Consider the following 20,418-nt stretch of genomic DNA (forward strand, 5'->3'; position numbering starts at 1 on the left):
AAAAATGATACTTTGCCTCTGCATTAAGGCACTACAGCAATACTTTACAAAATTCTTTTGAAATCACAGGATGAGAATAAATTAAGTGGAAGAACTGAACTTTCATAGTATGGCTGCTGAGGGATCAACACATACAGTTGAAAAGTGAAATTTCCATTGATTCCCCAGCCTGAGAGAGTGCAGGCAGCACCGTGTGAGTTTCTGCATTTTGTCGCTCAGTGAATGCAACCCTGACCCGTTCCATGAGGGGTGAAAGGTCACAGACGCTATGTGAGTGGCGTTTAATTTTCACCACAACTGAGGCTGCTAATCGTGTAACATTAGGGTGAATTATGGTGATTATAGCAGGCTGAACATGGAGAGATCAAACAATAACAACAGCGCAATCACAGCTGTGTTGGTAGTGATGAAAAGATGGTGCTTTCATGGCCCCATGCCAATGGGTTTGATTGGGATTCTGGAAACCTTTGGTGAAAGACACCTTACCCTCTCCAGGCTAGCTCTTTCCTAAACCACCTGTATAATAAGCAGAGTGACAATAACCCATTTTAACAGTTTTTAATAATGGAAAGGGCTCAAAACATTATCCTCCAGAATGCTGAAGTCTCATTAGCCTACAGAGTAAACATGCATTCCAGAGTCACTGCTTTCTAGCAAGTTTTCACTTTTTACAGCTGTTAGCTTCTGTACCCTATATGGATTTTTTTTCTTTTTTCTTAAAAAAAAAATTTTTTTTGGAGTATAGTTGATTTACAATTTTGTGTAAGTTTCAGATGTACAGCAAAGTGAATCAGTTATACATATATCCACTTAAAATTTTTTTTTTAATTTTTATTTTATATTGGCATATAATTGATTTACAATGTTGTATTCTCTTTTTTTTGGTTTTTAAATAAATTTTTATTGGGGTATAGTTTATTTACAATGCTGTATTAGTTTCAGGTGTACAGCAAAGTGAATCTGTTATACATATACATATATCCACTCTTTTTTAGATTCTTTTCCCATATAGGTCATTACAGAGTTTTGAGTAGAGTTCCCTGTGCTATACGGTAGGTCCTTATTAGTTATCTATTTTATATATAGTAGTGTGTATATGTCAATCCCAATCTCCAGATTTATCCCTCCCACCCCCTTTCCCCCCAGGTAACCATAAGTTTGTTTTCTACATTTGTGACTCTTTCTGTTTTATGAATAAGTTCATTTGTACCATTTTTTAAGATTCCACATATAAGTGATACCATATGATATTTGTCTTTCTCTGACTTACTTCACTCAGTATGACAATCTCTAGGTCCATCCATGTTGCTGCAAATGGCATTATTTTGTTCTTTTTTATGGCTGAGTAATGTTCCATTGTATATATGTACCACATCTTTATCCATTCCTCTGTCGATGGACATTTAGGTTGCTTCCATGTCCTGGCTATTGTAAATAGTGCTGCAATGAACATTGGGTGCACCCTACATGGATTTTTAATTTTTGTGGTCTCATTTTTCTCTTCTTCATATGTAGCCCCTGTAATGGATTCCATTTTCCCTAGGAAATTTTGAGGAATAATAAAGAAGAGGCTATTCCTGGGTGGTTTAAAATTTAAGAAAAATTGCTTGCATGTTTTAAAATTTAAAAAGTCTTTGCATGTTTTAAAATTTAAGAAGTCTAACACTGGATATAGAATGAAGTAAAGAGCAGCTAACTTCTGTAGTTTGTCCCTGAGGTTTGGATAGTCTGCTTTTCACATACTAGGGCAGAAAAAGCTCAATAGTGTGTCCATTTCCACCAGGTTGAAATGCTCTGCATTACGAGTTGTTTTCTTGAACCAAGAGAAGCAGAGATATCTAGAAGCCAGGAATTGGGAAATTGAGTCACCGTCAGTTCCAAAGTTTACCTTTAGGGTTGACTTTTGGTTTTTAGGGAACACTTATTAACTTAGTTCTTCAAATATACAAATGAAGATGTAGTTTGTTTTTAAAAATTATATATATGTATATATCTATGTAGGCTTCAACCATATTTATAAACTAAAGGTAGCACACTGAATTTTACCAGGAAGTCCAAAAGTAGTCCTGGTTGACAAAGTAAATGAAGTGGTACAGGTATTCTGTGCAAATAATGTTATAAAGCAAATAGTCTCATATGTTCCAACTAAGGCATCTGGATAGTTTTTAAAGATTATTTTTTCTTCTTAAAATATGAAGTAATGATCCAATGTGGAGGAAATGAAGGTGGCAAAATCTACAACAAAATCTGAATCGTGAAGAAAAAGTTCAGAACTCTTTGGCACAGTTCGATAGAGGCAGCATCAAGTGCTTTTTAAAATACTATGTTGTCAAGCCCAGCTGCTATGAAGTTGGAATGATTCCAAAGTACAGCCTAGGTGATTTATCTTGTATAGTAGTAGCCCACCTATTCTGGCTGGTTTGATGTTAGCTTGTTGAAGCAGTTCTGGGTTAAAAAGTGCTGGAGCAGAAAGCTCATGTTAAACTTGTAGCTGATATGAAAATATTTATATTGTAAAGTATAATAAATATTAGGCAAATGGCTAATTAAATGCATAGGTATTTGATTCCTGAGCCACAAGAGATAATGATAATACTAACCATAATAATAACCAAAACTAACATTATTTACTATATGTAGGCATTGTATTATGTGCATTGCATTCACTGTCTGTCTCATTTATTCCTCACAACATTCAGAGGTTGTCTTTTGTTATTACCTCTATTTTACAGTTGAATAAATTGAAGCTTACAGAAGTTAAATACCCAGGCTTTCTGAATTGGGTGAAAATTTGGGCTCTACCGAATTTCAGAAACATTCTGGGATAACAAATTGAATCATCCTACTCTTCTGTGATTATTGGCTCTTAGCAGTGCCACAACTTTAGGAATCAATATAGTGCATGAGTTCTATGTGCCTCTTAATAAGTTAATAAAACAGAGATATTCTCATTGCCTCCCCATCAAAGTTTCAGGGAAAAAATGAGAATATTAAATGCAGTAGGATAGAGAAGATGTGCTCCATTTGCTCTGCAATGATAATCTTTTACAAAAGAGGATTTTTATTAATTCTTTGCCTTCTGGGGATATTATAATTTTCTAGAATATAGGAACTGCCTTAAGCACAGTAATTTGCTGAGCTAGACTGAATCTCAAACTGTTTCAAATGAGCTGATAAACAACTGCATAATTAGCCATTATTAGATCAAGTCTGTATGTTACTGATATCCAGATGAACAAACCAATGGATAGGCAAATTGCAGATATAGTTTTAAAAACTAATAGCCTGTGTTATATTTTTACATGCTTTGTAACTTGTCCTTTAAAGAATTAAAAACCACATTTCATTTGCCTCTTTTTAAAAAAAGAAATTTAGATTATTCTGTCAAATAAATCCTTAGAGACTTAATCATTAAACACGTACTTCCATGTATGAATAATGAAGGATTTGTGTGTTGAATGCAGCTCATGCTTTAAAAATGAATAGGTGGTGGGATTTTTCTTTTCAATTAAAACTTGCCTCAAATCTATTGCTTGCATGGGTAATGTTCTTTCATCCCCCTTTTGAGTTCTGGTTCAATTTCAGAGTACAAAATACATTTGGCACTGATTATGAAAATAACAGGTTTTGCATGCTCAAACCAGAAAAGGAAAATACAGTCAGTTTTTATGATTAAACACACACACCTTATTCAAATGGCTAACATCCAGTCCAAAATGTATCCATGTTACAGTTAAGCCTCTCTTTCCTCTCATTTTTCATTTTTCGAGAACTTGACACTGGATCATAAAATGTTGCTCTGGGCTGGAATTCGTCATGCAGGGTTACAGCCTAGGAGTAAAGCTTTTTTTTTTTTTTTTTTTTTTTTTCAATATTAAAATCAGCTCAGCAGTTTTGAGGATCAAATAAAGAGAAAATGCAGAAAGCAAAACTTTCTAAGCTGGTTTAATTAAACATAATTGTAGTTTATGTTGTGAACTCAGGGGACACAAAGCAAAACAGGTAAATGTGTTAAATCACCTTTGAACAGAAAGAACTGCAGCAGCAACTCTCCTGAAGACCTCTAAAACTACAGAATTGCTATTTTGTCTTAAATGGTTTAGGTGTCTTCCTGTTGGGGGGGCAGAACAGAATTTCTTGAGGTTCTTTGCAGATCAATGATTCTGTGATTATTTCTATCAGTATTTCAGATGCCAGTAATAAACTGTAAGCTGCCAGTTTGAAACTGCAACAGGCATAAGGCCATGTGTGAGCCTAGTTGGAGAATGGATTTGTTGCTAAATTTAAAAAAAGCATTTTGACCTTTTGACGATTTTAACAGCCTCCAAAATTTCTATGCCTTTCTTATGCTTCCTGTTATCAGTGATCCTCAATTTTATGCCAACAAATAGCCTTAGGTAAAATTTTATTGCTGTTGGGTTCAAGTTCTGCTCTTATTACAATGATTATTTATCCATAGTCTGATATATATATATATCATATATATATATGATATGTATATGTATTTTTTAGTTTCAGCCTTGGATCCCTATTAATGTTCTTATATTTACATTTCTTCAGCTAGTCCTTTCATTTTGTAAATTGGCATGTATTTTATTTCTGTATTTACATGGTTCTAGAAATAGAGCATTTATATCCTTAAAGTCGTAAGGCCACCTGAACTACAAATCCAATGAGGAGTGCCACTTTCTCTTTCTAAAGGTGTGTCAGCTGAACTCAAGTCACAATGAGAAAATAAGACTTTTGGTTCATAAAGTGTCAGCATAATTGCTTTGGTGTTTTCAAAGGCATTAGAAAAGTTTTCAACTATTTTAGAATGTTCTGACTTTGTCAGGAACATTTTGCTATTGAGTATTTGATAGGAAATCTTGTCTGTATATTTTATAACTTTTTGTACTTAACTCATAAAAATGACATGAGTATTCTCCTAAGTCCGAGATACCTCATTAGGATTTTATTAATGAGCCTTTTAAAGACACTCCCTCCCTAAAAAGGAAATTATATTTTGTTCAGAATAAATGGAGCTACACACTTATATATCAGAGTTGATTTAAGGCTCTAAAGCAAAGAATATTAAGCAGATTTCAAATTTGGAGCAATATACTATCACAGACCCAGAATAAGAATATTACATCTAATTTGATTATACTATCACAACATGTAATGCTACACATATTTTCAGGGTGAAGTAAATATTATTCCAGAAATCTGGTTCATTACTGGGCTGCAGTGTAATGCATAACTAAAATAGGTTAGGGAAAAAGTTTCACTAAAATTTATTTTAATTCCCTGCTTTTCCTGCATATTTCATCACTGACGTTATTGTATTAAAACAAACCACAGTATTGCTGTTAATGAGAGACACAAAACAGCTTGTCTGACATTTGATTCCTATACAAACTTTGAGGTCAAAAACTATTTTTCGCAAATGTATTAACTTTAGTGGATATTGAATACTTGAGCTAGGCTTTTGATCTGAAAGGATTCTGAAAAGCCTTTATGATGGGTAATATGTGTATTGTTACATTAAAACACTCAGGAAACCAACTGAAAATATTGGGTTGGCCAAAAAATTTGTTCAGGTTTTTCCATAACATCTTATGGAAAAACCCGAACAAACTTTTTGGCCAACCCAAATACAATTGACAGTGCTATAATCAAAGAAGGAGAAAAGATCCCCAACCATTTAAGTAATTTATTTCCTTAAAAATGTAGACAGAAAACATTGCAAAATAAACTATCAAAAGTTAACAGATCATGATCATAACTGTCATTTATTTCTGACTTGTATGAGGAAATAAGTAAAAACTACATGCAAAAGAAAATGTGAACCTAAATTCTGATGAGCAAGTTTCACAGTAGATAATTCTCCAGCTTTGGGGTTTCTGCCATCAAAATAGAGTTAATAATTAGAATCAGAGGCCATGAATCACCAAGGAAAATCAATGGACAGCTTCCAGAGAGAGAGAGAAGAACACATACGGCTATAGACATCTGGTCTAGAAACAATGGAATGTGTGCAAGATGTTTGCACCAGCAAATAAGGGCTATTAAAGGGCGATGTGATTTTTGTTTTAATTAGTTTACAAAAATTAGTAGTGGGGATAATTATTATTTAAATTTAAGCTTTGCTACCATTATACTAACTTCATTAGTTCTATTAAAATATTTCTGTTGAAGCATGGAGGTTCCTCAAAAAATTATACAATTACCATTGATCCAGCAATTCCACTTCTGGGTATACACACTAAAGAATGGAAAGCAGAGACTCAAACAGCTATTTGTACACCAATGTTCATTGCAGCATTATGCATAATAACCAAAGGTGAAAACAACTCAAATATTCATCAGCGGATGAATGAATAAACAGAATGTGGTATATACATACAATGAAATATTATTTAGCCCTTAAAAGGAAAGAAATTCTGATACATGCTACAGTATGGATGAAACTTGAAGATATTATGCTAAGTGAAATAAGCCACACACAAAAGGAGAGAACTTGTATAATTTCACTTATAAGAGGTACCTAGAATGGTTAAATTCAGAGAGACAGAAGGTAGAGTCGTGGTTACCAGGGAGCTGGAGGGAGGGAGGAATGGGGAATTATTGTTTAATGAAATCAGAATTTCAGTTTGGGTTGATGAAAAAGCTTTGAAGATGGATAGTGGTGATGATTGCCCAGCAATAGGAATGCACTTAATGCCATTGAACTGTACATTTTAAAATGGTAAAATGGTAAACTTTATTTTACCAAAATAAAAAATAAGAAAAAATATTCACTAACAACAAAAGATCAGAAAGAGAAATTAAAGAAACAATCCCATTTGCCATCACATCAAAAAGAATAAAATACTTAGGAATAAACCTACCTAAGGAGGCAAAAGACCTGTACTCTGAAAACTATAAGATGCTGATGAAAGAAATCGAAGATGACACAAACAGATGGAAAGATGTACCATGTTCTTGGATTGGAAGAATCAATACTGTCAAAGTGACTATATAACCCAAGGCAATCTACAGATTCAATGCAATCGCTGTCAAATTACCAATGGCATTTTTCACAGAACTAGAACAAAAAAATTTCAAATTGGTATGGAAACACAAAAGACCCCAAATAGCTAAAGCAATCCTGAGAAAGAAAAATGGAGCTGGAGGAATTGGGCTCCCTGACTTCAGACTATACTATAAAGCTACAGTCATCAAAACAGTATGGTACTGGCACAGAGACAGATTTATAGATCAATGGAACAGGATAGAAAGTCCACAAATAAACCCATGCACCTATGGTCAATTAACTTATGACAATGGAGGCAAGAATATACAACGGAGGAAAGACAGTCTCTTCAATAAGTGGTGCTGGGAAAACTGGACAGCTACATGAAAAAGAATGAAACTAGAATGTTCTCTAACACCATACACAAAAATAAACTCAAAATGGGTTAAAGACCTAAATGTAAGACTGGATACTATAAACTCTTAGAGGAAATCATAGGCAGAACACTCTGACATAAATCTCAACAATATCTTTTTTTGATCCATCTCCTAGAGTAATAAAAATAAAAACACAAATAAACAAATGGGACCTAATTAAACTTAAAAGTTTTGCATAGCAAAGGAAACCATAAACAAAATGAAAGGACAACCCACAGAATGGGAGAAAATGTTTGCAAATGATGCGAGCAACAGGGGTTAATCTCCAAAATTTAAATAGTTCATGCAGCTCAACATAAAAGAAACAAGCACCCAACCAAAAAATGGGCAGAAAATCTAAATAGACATTTCTGCAAAGAAGACATACAGATCTTCTGTATGAAATGTCTATTTAGATCTTCCAAGAGGCACATGAAAAGATGCTCAGCATTGCTAATTATTAGGGAAATGCAAATCAAAACTACAATGAGATATCACCTCACACCAGTCAGAATGGCCATCATGAAAAAGTCTACAAACAATAAATGCGAGGGCTCTAGGAGAAGATGGCAGAAGAGTAAGACGCGGCGATCACCTTCCTTCCCACAGATACAGTAGAAATACATCTACACGTGGAACTACTCCTACAGAACACCCACTGAACGCTGGCAGAAAACGTCAGACCTCCCAAAAGGCAAGAAACTCCCCACATACTTGGGTAGGGCAAAAGAAAAAAGAAATAATAGAGACAAAAGAATAGGGATGGGACCTGCACCAGTGGGAGGGAGCCGTGAAGGAGGAAAGGTTTCCACGCACTAGGAAGCCCCTTCGCGGGCGGAGACTGCGGGTAGCAGAGGGGGTAAGCTTCGGAGCCACGGAGGAGAGCACAGCCACAGGGGTGCGGAGGGCACAGCGGAGAGATTCCGGCACAGAGGCTCGGCGCCAAGCAGCACTCACCAGCCCGAGAGGCTTGTCTGCTCACCCGCTGGGGCGGGCGGGGCTGGGAGCTGAGGCTCCGGCTTTGGTCGGATCGCAGAGCGAGTACTGGGGTTGGCGGCATGAACACAGCCTGAAGGGGTTAGTGCACCACAGCTAGCCGGGAGGGAGTCCGGGAAAAAGTCGGCAGCTCCCGAAGAGGCAAGAGACTTTTTCTTGCCTCTTTGTTTCGCAGCGCGCAAGGAGAGGGGATTCAGAGCGCCGCCTAAACGAGCTCCAGAGATGGGCGCGAGCCGTGGCGATCAGCGCGGGCCGCAGAGACGGGCGTGAGACACTAAGGCTGCTGCTGCCACCACCAAAAAGCCTGTGTGCGAGCACAGGTCACTCTCCACACCGCCCCTCCCGGGAGCGGGTGCAGCCCACCACTGCCAGGGTCCCGTGATCCAGGGACAACTTCCCTGGGAGAACGCACTGCGAGCCTCAGGCTGGTGCAACATCATGCCGGCCTCTGACGCCGCAGGCTCGCCCCGCCTCCTCTGTACCCCTCCCTCCCCCCAGCCTGAGTGAGCCAGAGCCCCCGAAGCAGCTGCTCCTTTAACCCTGTTCTGTCTGGGCGGGAAACAGACGCCCTCAGGCGACCTACACGCAGAGGCGGGTCCAAATCCAAAGCTGAACCCTGGGAGCTGTGCGAACAAAGAAGAGAAAGGGAAATCTCTCCCAGCAGCCTCAGAAGCAGCGGATTAAAACTCCACAAACAACTTGATGTGCCTGCATCTGTTGAATACCTGAATAGACAACGAATCATCCCAAATTCAGGAGGTGGACTTTGGGAGCAGGATATATTAATTTTTCCCCTTTTCCTTTTTTTTGTGAGTGTATATGTATATGCTTCTGGGGGAGATTTTGTCTGTATAGCTTTGCTTTATAATAGCTTTATTTTACTTCACTATATTATAGCCTCTTTCTTTCTTTCTTTCTATTTTTTCTCCCTTTTACTCTGAGCCATGTGGATGAAAGGCTGTTGGTGCTCCAGCCAGGCATCAGGGCCGTGCCTCTGAGGTGGGAGAGCCAACTTCAGGACACTGGTCCACAAGAGACCTCCCAGCTCCACATAATACCAAATGGCAAAAATCTCTCAGAGATCTCCATCTCAACATCAAGACCCAGCTTCACTCAACGACCAGCAAGCTACAGTGCTGAACACCCTATGCCAAACAACTAGCAAGACAGGAACACAGCCCCATCCATTAGCAGAGAGGCTGCCTAAAATCATAATAAGGCCACAGACACCCTAAAATACACCACCAGACGTGGACGTGCCCACCAGAAAGACAAGATCCAGCCTCATCCACCAGAACTCAGGCACTAGTTCCGTCCACCAGGAAGCCTACACAACCCACTGAACCAACCTTAGCCACTGGGGACAGGTACCAAAAACAATGGGAACTACGAACCTGCAGCCTATGAAAAGGAGACCCCAAACACAGTAAGATAAGCAAAATGAGATGACAGAAAAACACACAGCAGATGAAGGAGCAGGGTCAAAACACACCAGACCTAACAAATGAAGAGGAAATAGGTAGTCTACTTGAAAAAGAATTCAGAATAATGATAGAAAGGATGATCCAAAATCTTGGAAATAGAATAGACAAAATGCAAGAAACATTTAACAAGGACGTAGAAGAACTAAAGAGGAACCAAGCAATGATGAAAAACACAATAAATGAAATTAAAAATACTCTAGATGGGATCAATAGCAGAATAACTGAGGTAGAAGAATGGATAAGTGACCTGGAAGATAAAATGGTGGAAATAACTAATGCAGAGCAGGATAAAGAAAAAAGAATGAAAAGAACTGAGGACAGTCTCAGAAACCTCTGGGACAACATTAAATGCACCAACATTCGAATTATAGGGGTCCCAGAAGAAGAAGAGAAAAAGAAAGGGACTGAGAAAATATTTGAAGAGATTATAGTTGAAAACTTCCCTAATATAGGAAAGGAAATAGTTAATCAAGTCCTGGAAGCACAGAGAGTCCCATACAGGATAAATCCAAGGAGAAACACGCCAAGACACATATTAATCAAACTGTCAAAAATTAAATATAAAGAAAACATATTAAAAGCAGCAAGGGAAAAACAACAAATAACACACAAGGGAATCCCCATAAGGTTAACATCTGATCTTTCAGCAGAAACTCTGCAAGCCAGAAGAGAGTGGCAGGATATACTTAAAGTGATGAAGGAGAAAAACCTACAACCAAGATTACTCTACCCAGCAAGGATCTCATTCAGATTTGATGGAGAAATTAAAACCTTTACAGACAAGCAAAAGCTGAGAGAGTTCAGCACCACCAAACCAGCTTTACAACAAATGCTAAAGGAACTTCTCTAGGCAAGAAACACAAGAGAAGGAAAACACCTACAATAACAAACCCAAAACATTTAAGAAAATGGGAGTGGGAACATACATATCGATAATTACCTTGAATGTAAATGGATTAAATGCTCCCACCAAAAGACACAGGCTGGCTGAATGGATACAAAAACAAGACCCATATATATGCTGTCTACAAGAGACCCACTTCAGACCTAGAGACACATACAGACTGAAAGTGAGGGGATGGAAAAAGATATTCCATGCAAATGGAAATCAAAAGAAAGCTGGAGTAGCAATTCTCATATCAGACAAAATAGACTTTAAAATAAAGACTATTACAAGAGACAAAGAAGGACACTATATAATGATCAAGGGATCTATCCAAGAGGAAGGTATAACAATTGTAAATATTTATGCACCCAACATAGGAGCACCTCAATACATAAGGCAAATACTAACAGCCATAAAAGGGGAAATCAACAGCAACACAATCATAGTAGGGGACTTTAACACCCCACTTTCACCAATGGACAGATCATCCAAAATGAAAATAAATAAGGAAACACAAGCTTTAAATGATACATTAAACAAGATGGACTTAATTGATATTTATAGGACATTCCACCCAAAAACAACAGAATACACATTTTTCTCAAGTGCTCATGGAACATTCACCAGGATAGATCATATCTTGGGTCACAAATCAAGCCTTGGTAAATTTAAGAAAATTGAAATCGTATCAAGTATCTTTTCCGACCACAACGCTATGAGACTAGATATCAATTACAGGAAAAGATCTGTAAAAAATACAAACACATGGAGGCTACACAATACACTACTTAATAACGAAGTGATCACTGAAGAAATCAAAGGGGAAATCAAAAAATACCTAGAAACAAATGACAATGGAGACACGACGACCCAAAACCTATGGGACACAGCAAAAGCAGTGCTAAGAGGGAAGTTTATAGCAATACAAGCCTACCTCAAGAAACAGGAAACATCTCGAATAAACAACCTAACCTTGCACCTGAAGCAATTAGAGAAAGAAGAACAAAAAAACCCCAAAGCTAGCAGAAGGAAAGAAATCATAAAGATCAGATCAGAAATAAATGAAAAAGAAATGAAGGAAACAATAGCAAAAATCAATGAAACTAAAAGCTGGTTCTTTGAGAAGATAAACAAAATTGATAAACCATTAGCCAGACTCATCAAGAGAAAAAGGGAGAAGACTCAAATCAATAGAATTAGAGATGAAAAAGGAGAAGTAACCACTGACACTGCAGAAATACAAAAGATCATGAGAGATTACTACAAGCAACTCTATGCCAATAAAATGGACAACCTGGAAGAAATGGACAGATTCTTAGAAATGCACAACCTGCCGAGACTGAACCAGGAAGAAATAGAAAATATGAACAGACCAATCACAAGCACTGAAATTGAAACTGTGATTAAAAACCTTCCAACAAACAAAAGCCCAGGACCAGATGGCTTCACAGGTGAATTCTATCAAACATTTAGAGAAGAGCTAACACCTATCCTTCTCAAACTCTTCCAAAATATTGCAGAGGGAGGAACACTCCCAAACTCATTCTACGAGGCCACCATCACCCTGATACCAAAACCAGACAAAGATGTCACAAAGAAAGAAAACTACAGGCCAATATCACTGATGAACATAGATGCAAAAATCCTCAACAAAATACTCGCAAACAGAATCCAACAGCACATTAAAAGGATCATACACCATGATCAAGTGGGGTTTATCCCAGGAATGCAAGCATTCTTCAATATACGCAAATCAATCAACGTGATACACCATATTAACAAATTGAAGGAGAAAAACCATATGATCATCTCAATAGATGCAGAGAAAGCTTTCGACAAAATTCAACACCCATTTATGATAAAAGTCCTGCAGAAAGTAGGCATAGAGGGAACTTTCCTCAACATAATAAAGGCCATATATGACAAACCCACAGCCAACATTGTCCTCAATGGTGAAAAACTGAAACCATTTCCACTAAGATCAGGAACAAGACAAGGTTGCCCACTCTCACCACTATTATTCAACATAGTTTTGGAAGTGTTAGCCACAGCAATCAGAGAAGAAAAAGAAATAAAAGGAATCCAAATCGGAAAAGAAGAAGTAAAGCTGTCACTATTTGCAGATGACATGATACTATACATAGAGAATCCTAAAGATGCTACCAGAAAACTCCTAGAGCTAATCAATGAATTTGGTTAAGTAGCAGGATACAAAATTAATGCACAGAAATCTCTTGCATTTCTATACACTAATGATGAAAAATCTGAAAGTGAAATTAAGAAAACACTCCCGTTTACCATTGCAACAAAAAGAATAAAATACCTAGGAATAAACCTACCTAAGGAGACAAAAGACCTGTATGCAGAAAATTATAAGACACTGATGAAAGAAATTAAAGATGATACAAATAGATGGAGAGATAGACCATGTTCCTGGATTGGAAGAATCAGCATTGTGAAAATGACTCTACTACCCAAAGCAATCTACAGATTCAATGCAATCCCTATCAAACTACCACTGGCATTTTTCACAGAACTAGAACAAAAAATTTCACAATTTGTATGGAAACACAAAAGACCCCGAATAGCCAAAGCAATCTTGAGAACGAAAAATGGAGCTGGGGGAATCAGGCTCCCTGACTTCAGACTATATTACAAAGCTACAGTAATCAAGACAGTTTGGTACTGGCACAAAAACAGAAATATAGATCAATGGAACAGGATAGAAAGCCCAGAGATAAACCCACGCACATATGGTCACCTTATCTTTGATAAAGGAGGCAAGCATATACAGTGGAGAAAAGACAGCCTCTTCAATAAGTGGTGCTGGGAAAATTGGACGGATACATGTAAAAGTATGAAATTAGAACACTCCCTGACACCATGCACAAAAATAAACTCCAAATGGATTAAAGACCTAAGTGTAAGGCCAGACACTATCAAACTCTTAGAGGAAAACATAGGCAGAACACTCTATGACATACATCACAGCAAGATTCTTTTTGACCCAGCTCCTAGAAAAATGGAAATAAGAACACAAATAAACAAATGGGACCTAATGAAACTTAAAAGCTTTTGCACAGCAAAGGAAACCATAAACAAGACCAAAAGACAACCCTCAGAATGGGAGAAAATATTTGCAAATGAAGCAACTGACAAAGGATTAATCTCCAAGATTTACAAGCAGCTCATGCAGCTCAATAACAAAAAAACGAACAACCCAATCCAAAAATGGGCAGAAGACCTCAATAGACATTTCTCCAAAGAAGATATACAGATGGCCTACAGACACATGAAAGAATGCTCAACATCATTAATCATTAGAGAAATGCAAATCAAAACTACAATGAGATATCATCTCACACCGGTCAGAATGGCCATCATCAAAAAATCTAGAAACAATAAATGCTGGAGAGGGTGTGGAGGAAAGGGAACTCTCTTGCACTGTTGGTGGGAATGTAAATTGATACAGCCACTATGGAGAACAGTATGGAGGTTCCTTAAAAAACTACAAATAGAACTACCATACGATCCAGCAATCCCACTACTGGGCATATACCCTGAGAAAACCATAGTTCAAAAAGAGTCATGTACCAAAATGTTCATTGCAGCTCTATTTACAATAGCCAGGACATGGAAGCAACCTAAATGTCCATCGACAGATGAATGGATAAAGAAGATGTGGCACATATATACAATAGAATATTACTCAGCCATAAAAAGAAATGAAATGGAGGTATTTGTAATGAGGTGGATGGAGTTAGAGTCTGTCATACAGAGTGAAGTAAGTCAGAAAGAGAAAAACAAATACAGTATGCTAACACATATATATGGAATCTAAGGGAAAAAAAAAAAAAGGCCATGAAGAACCTAGTGGCAAGACGGGAATAAAGACACAGACCTACTAGAGAATGGACTTGAGGATATGGGAAGGGGGAGGGGTGAGATGTGACAGGGTGAGAGAGTGGCATGGACATATATACACTACCAAATGTAAAATAGATAGCTAGTGGGAAGCAGCCGCATAGCACAGGGAGATCAGCTCGGTGCTTTGTGACCACCTAGATGGGTGGGATGGGGAGGGTGGGAGGGAGGGAGATGCAAGAGGGAAGAGATATGGGAACATATGTATATGTATAACTGATTCACTTTGTTATAAAGCAGAAACTAACACACCATTGTAAAGCAATTATACTTCAATAAAGATGGTTAAAAAAAAAAACAATAAATGCTGGAGAGTATGTGGAGAAAAGGGAACCCTCCTACACTGTTGGTGGGAATGTAAATTGGTACAGCCACTATGGAAAACAGTATGCAGGTTCCTTAAAAAACTAAAGATAGAGCTACCACATGATCCAGCAATCCCACTCCTGGGCATATATCTGGAGAAAACCATAGTTCGAAGGATACATGCACCGCAATGTTCATTGCAACACTGTTTCCAATAGCCAAGACATGGAAGCAACCTAAATGTCCATCAGCAGATGAATGGATAAAGAAGATGTGGTACATCTTCAATGGAATATTACTCAGCCATTAACAAGAATGAAATAATGCCATTTGCAGCAACATGGATGGACCTGGAGATTATCATACTAAGTGAAGTAAGACAGAGAAAGACAAATATCATATGATATCACTAATATGCAGAATATAAAAATAATGATACAAATGAACTTATTTACAAAACAGAAACGGACTCACAGACTTGGAAAACAAACTTATGGTTGCCAAAGGGGAAAGGTGTGGGGGAGGGATAAATTGGGACTTTGGGGTTGACATATACACACTGCTATATTTAAAATAGATAACTAACAAGGACCTACTATATAGTGCAGGGAACTCTGCTCAATATTCTGTAATAACCTAAATGGGAAAAGAATTTGAAAAACAATACACGTATATGTATAACTGAATCACTTTGCTGTACACCTGAAACTAACACAACATTGTTAATCAACTATACTCCAATATAAAATAAAAATTAAAAAATGCACACTGAATAACAAAAATTATGTCATATTCAAGCATCTTACACAGTGTGGTAGACCCCTGACATTTACAAAGATATTTGGGGACCTTTGTGAATCCCCAATTTTATATATTATGGGAATGTTTGTTCTGACTTTATTCTGACTTCTGGCTTTCTCCCTAGTTACTTTTGCATTGATAGTTCTTTCTGGTACATAGCCTCCTAACACCGAGGAAACAAATTCAACTTTCATTGACCTTTCTTCCCTATGGTGTGCAACTATTGCATTGGTTGGGAGATGAAATGGTTTCTCCCTAAAATAGTTTTCTTTTGTTCTTTGTAGAAGGTTTTGTGAATTCTTTCATGTTACACATCTGATCCAGAAACATTATTTCCCCAAATTACTTTGCTTCCTTTTTATTTCTGTCAACAGCCTTAGCAGTTGGTCTTCTTTTTTGAGTCATTTTCTTCATAAATCTTCATGACAGTTACTGTTGAAAACAAGTAAAAAACAAAGCTGAACAGTAATGAGGTGCTAGATGGTGAGATGAATACTGGACAATCAGGTAGGTCCATTCACTGGTTAAGTGATGCATCTTAAAAGTATCTGTGGGGCTTCCTTGGTGGCGCAGTGGTTAAGAATCTGCCTGCCAATGCAGGAGACACGGGTTCGAGCCCTGGTCCGGGAAGATCCCACATGCCGCGGAGCAACTAAGCCTGTGCACCACAACTACTGAGCCTGCGCTCTAGAGCCCGCGAGCCACAACTACTGAGCCCGCGTGCCACAACTACTGAAGCCCACGTGCCTAGAGCCTGTGCTCTGCAACAAGAGAAGCCACTGCAATGAGAAGCCTGTGCACCGCAATGGAGAGTAGCCCCCGCTCGCCACAACTAGAGAAAGCCCGCGCCCAGCAACGAAGACCCAACACAGCCAAAAATAAATAAATAAAATAAATAAATTTATTAAAAAAAAAAAAAAAGTATCTGTGACTCCAGTCCTTGCTTCAAAAAAACTACAAATCAATACTAAAATGGGTTCATATTTGCAAAGTCCTAAGAACAATGTCTCCTGTGTAGTAAACATTATATAATTTTTAAATTAGAAAAATACACATTATAGGTCTTTGACATGTCAAAATCAACATATAAAGATAATCAGAGCTGAAAAATACCAAAGCTCAGTCTATTGCAGGACAGGCAAGGAGGAGCCGCATCCCTAAGAGCAGGTTAGAAGGTCTTCCTGACCAGAAATTCAAGGGCTAGAGGTAGTACAGAAGGAGGAAGTACAACACAAAGGGCAAGACTCTGAGGTCAGGCTTCTGATCGACCCATGAGGTAGATTAACTCTTCTTATGATTAATATCTTTCAGGTTCCATGGCACCCACACTGAGAAACCTGGTTTCAAACAAGTCTGGTTGAGTTAGTTGTATAAGATTCTAGGGGGTGTTGCTAGATTCATTCAGTAGATGCCTTAAGCATATGTACATGCTTGAAATGCAGTGGATTTCTTATAACAGAGGTTATCTGAGAACAGTAAAAATCATTAACATTCAGTCTATGATTGCTGAGGATCTATGCATTTTTTTCAATAAAAATAATGATAGGGTAACAGTGGAAAGTTGGTCTATAGATGCTCTAAAAACCATATGAGGGGTTATTTTTAGAAGCTTTCCAAGGAGTTTCCGAAATCAGTTCTGTCTTTTGACAGGTTCTTATAATTAAGAAGTTCCCTGGTAAGATAAGCCATGAAATCTTAGGAAGAGTAGAATCTACTAAGTGGACGAAAACTGTTTAATTATAATTGTAACAGTGTTGTGAAGGTTTAGTGCTCTTTTCCTAAGCTGGAGTGCCACACATAAACTTCTGGTGTTTTGTCCTGTATTGTACAGTAATTTTTGTTGTGTGTTGACATTCCTGGCTTCCCTTCAGTTCCCTGTGCTAGTAGTACCTGTCTAGAATAGATATTCGGTAAATACTAGTTGGATGAATAGGCAACAAATGAATAGACTGGCCAGAAAGATGGTGCCTATTTCCTAATCTTTACTCAACTCTAAATAGTAGGAGCTGACCTCTTTGTTCCTCTCAGACTGGCACCAAAAAAAAACTGTATTCTTTGTTTTTTTTCTGGGTAGTATGACCTTTTCAGAGAAGGAGGTCTCCACAATTAGACAAGCCACAAAATATAAACTGACTTAAACTGGAGATTTCGGGAAAAAGACCACCAAGAGCTGAAAAGTTTAAATACTTTACCAGGAAAGGTAAGCTATGTCTTATAGAAGAAAGCCTTCCATGGAAACAGAAAATGAATATACTGTCTTGCCAGCTTTTAATTCTTGGGAGGATAAATTTAAAAAATATATTATCCTTAGGAAAATAATGAGTACAACTGTAGAGATGAAAACACTGTATTTTATTAATTTACTTTAAAATTTTTGAGAGTGAATTAAGACATTATTTTCCCATTAAAGAATGTTTCCATTTTAAGCTTGGAGAAATATCAGGTTTTTCTTGCCACATGGTAAGTGATTCTTATACTTACAGCCATTAGAAATTCCCCATCATTCCTGAGTAGGTAATTATTACTTGAAATAGCTCTTTCAGAGTGATTATTATGAAATGTACCTATCTTCTGTTGATCTGCTGCTTTATTTATCTCGTGTTAAAAGATCCTTAGGAACCTTTCTATCATTAATGAACAAATTTCATTTTACAGATACATCCATTAGTTGCCAAGAATAATTCTGATCTGATTAAAGGATAACCATGTAAGACCACTAATTTACATACTAAATGCTTAGGATTGTACATTGTTAAAGACCTTACATCTCCAGACCCATTATCTTTTTTCTCTTGGTAGAAGACAATACATGAGAGCCTTAAATAGTGGATGGATCCATCCATCTAGACCAAAGAAAAAGAGGGCTACAAAAACAAGTATACAGTTTGAGGAATCCTTCCACTCAAGGATCAATGTAGATATTATGAAATAACAAAATACCACAAGTCTCTTTGAGATGGAGGGAAGCTCATTAAAAAGGAAAACATTTGGGACTTCCCTGGAGGTCCAGTGGTTAAGACTCTGTGCTTCCACTGAAGGGGACACGGCTCAATCCCTGGTCGGGGGAACTAAGATCCCACATGCTGTGCAGCGCAGCCAGAAAACAAACATACAAAAATAAAACAAAACAGAAAACCCATTCTTGGATGATTATGATCTCAAATGAGTTATTTAAGGAAACAAACATGACAAAATATTTCTTATATCTATGAAGTGTTTCTCAGAAGGATGAAAGTTGTTATAATTTTCATAATAGTTATTTTCTATGTCATTATGATCATAAATAGAATTTATGTGTTTGCATGAGGGGCTTATAATAAATACTGGAGAGGCAGGCTGACTTTTAGGAAAATATATGTGTGGATTGCAAACCCCTTGAAAGCAGAGACCTAATTCATCTCAGTCCCTATCCTCAGAGCCTGAAGTTCATCCTGACAAATGCTGTTAATCAATAAATACTTGCTGAATGAATAACAAATTAATACGTATCAAGTCTTCTGATCTCACTGGAGAATCTTAGTGGAGAATCCACAACCTACAAATATGCTGAATTCCAAAAGAATTTTGAGGCATATTGTTTGCAACTTAAAATATATTTCTCCACAGAAAAAGCTATTATGGATGGTACAGGGGTTGGCAGGCCAGCTCCTGCCATGAAAGTCACTTAATCTACAATGTAGCAGAAACATTATACATATGAAATGAACAAGTAGCAGAAAAAAAAATACTGCAGCAATAAAACCAAGATAGAAATAATAAAATTGAATAAAACCTTAAAATTTTCTTGTCCCTCAGTGCTTGAAGAGAAGCAGATTTAAGTATGAGAAGAAGAGATGTATGGAAACTGTCATGGAGAGGCTTGTATTCTCGAGGAATTTAGAAGCTGACGGCTTTTTAAAAATTATGTAGAATTCCCCTTCAAAACATAATTCTGCTTATCCATGATAAAAGTCTTTGAATAACACTATTTTAACTCTTACCAGCTAAGATGAAAGTGCCTTTTAAAATTCAAAAATAGAATAGTGAAAAGAGGAAAAGAAACAAACGTGAAGAAAAATCAAGTAAATGGAACAGCAACAACAGAGATGAAAATATGGTAATATGAATTAATGTAGTACCCTCTGTGCTCAGGTACTGAGGATAAAAAAAAATGCATGAAACACAGTCCCTGCCCTCAAGAAACTTCAGGCGTAGTAAGGTGAGTCAAACTCATAAGCAACTAAGTGCAACAGTTGTGATAAACACTGTGAAAAAGTAACTAGGCTATGTGGAGCCAAAAAAAAGAAGGTGGGAACACTGTGAGCAAATGAAAGTGCGCTGAGTACAGAGGCTGAGAGGAGAGAAGGAATGTGCCAGGAGACAGAAATGGAGGGGTGAGCCAGGTGGGACTGTGGTCCCCATGTGAAGCAGCCTGCCTTATCCTACAGATGGCTGGAAATCTGAGGAGGGATTTAAACAGGGGAATAACATCATCAAATGGGCATTTTATATATTTTTTTTAATTAAAAAAATTTTTTTTAATTTATTATTTTTTTGGCTGTGCTGGGTCTTCGTTGCTGCACGCGGGCTTTCTCTAGTTGTGGCGAGTGGGGGCTATTCTTCGTTGTG

General features: G+C 37.4%; 1 protein-coding gene and 1 long non-coding RNA gene across 4 annotated transcripts in view; one reads left to right on the forward strand and one right to left on the reverse strand.

The window, feature by feature from the left end:
* LOC309625505 overlaps nucleotides 1-20,418 on the forward strand; it is a 156,049-nt gene that overhangs the window by 115,654 nt on the left and 19,977 nt on the right. Inside the window, exons 3-4 of one of the 3 annotated variants that reach the window (XR_014242539.1) lie at nucleotides 16,185-16,317; nucleotides 16,411-20,096. The exons of the other annotated variants lie outside the window; for them this stretch is intronic. This is a non-coding gene — a long non-coding RNA (uncharacterized lncRNA). Of the gene's footprint in view, nucleotides 1-16,184; nucleotides 16,318-16,410; nucleotides 20,097-20,418 lie in introns of those variants that run through there. 3 annotated transcript variants of the gene reach the window in all.
* Nucleotides 1-20,418, reverse strand: part of DPH6 (diphthamine biosynthesis 6) — a 445,312-nt gene that overhangs the window by 23,201 nt on the left and 401,693 nt on the right. The gene's annotated exons all lie outside the window — the stretch shown is intronic.

The sequence above is a fragment of the Balaenoptera borealis genome (assembly GCF_965194805.1).
Source record: "Balaenoptera borealis genome assembly, chromosome: 3".
In the NCBI taxonomy this organism is placed as follows: Eukaryota; Metazoa; Chordata; class Mammalia; order Artiodactyla; family Balaenopteridae; genus Balaenoptera; species Balaenoptera borealis.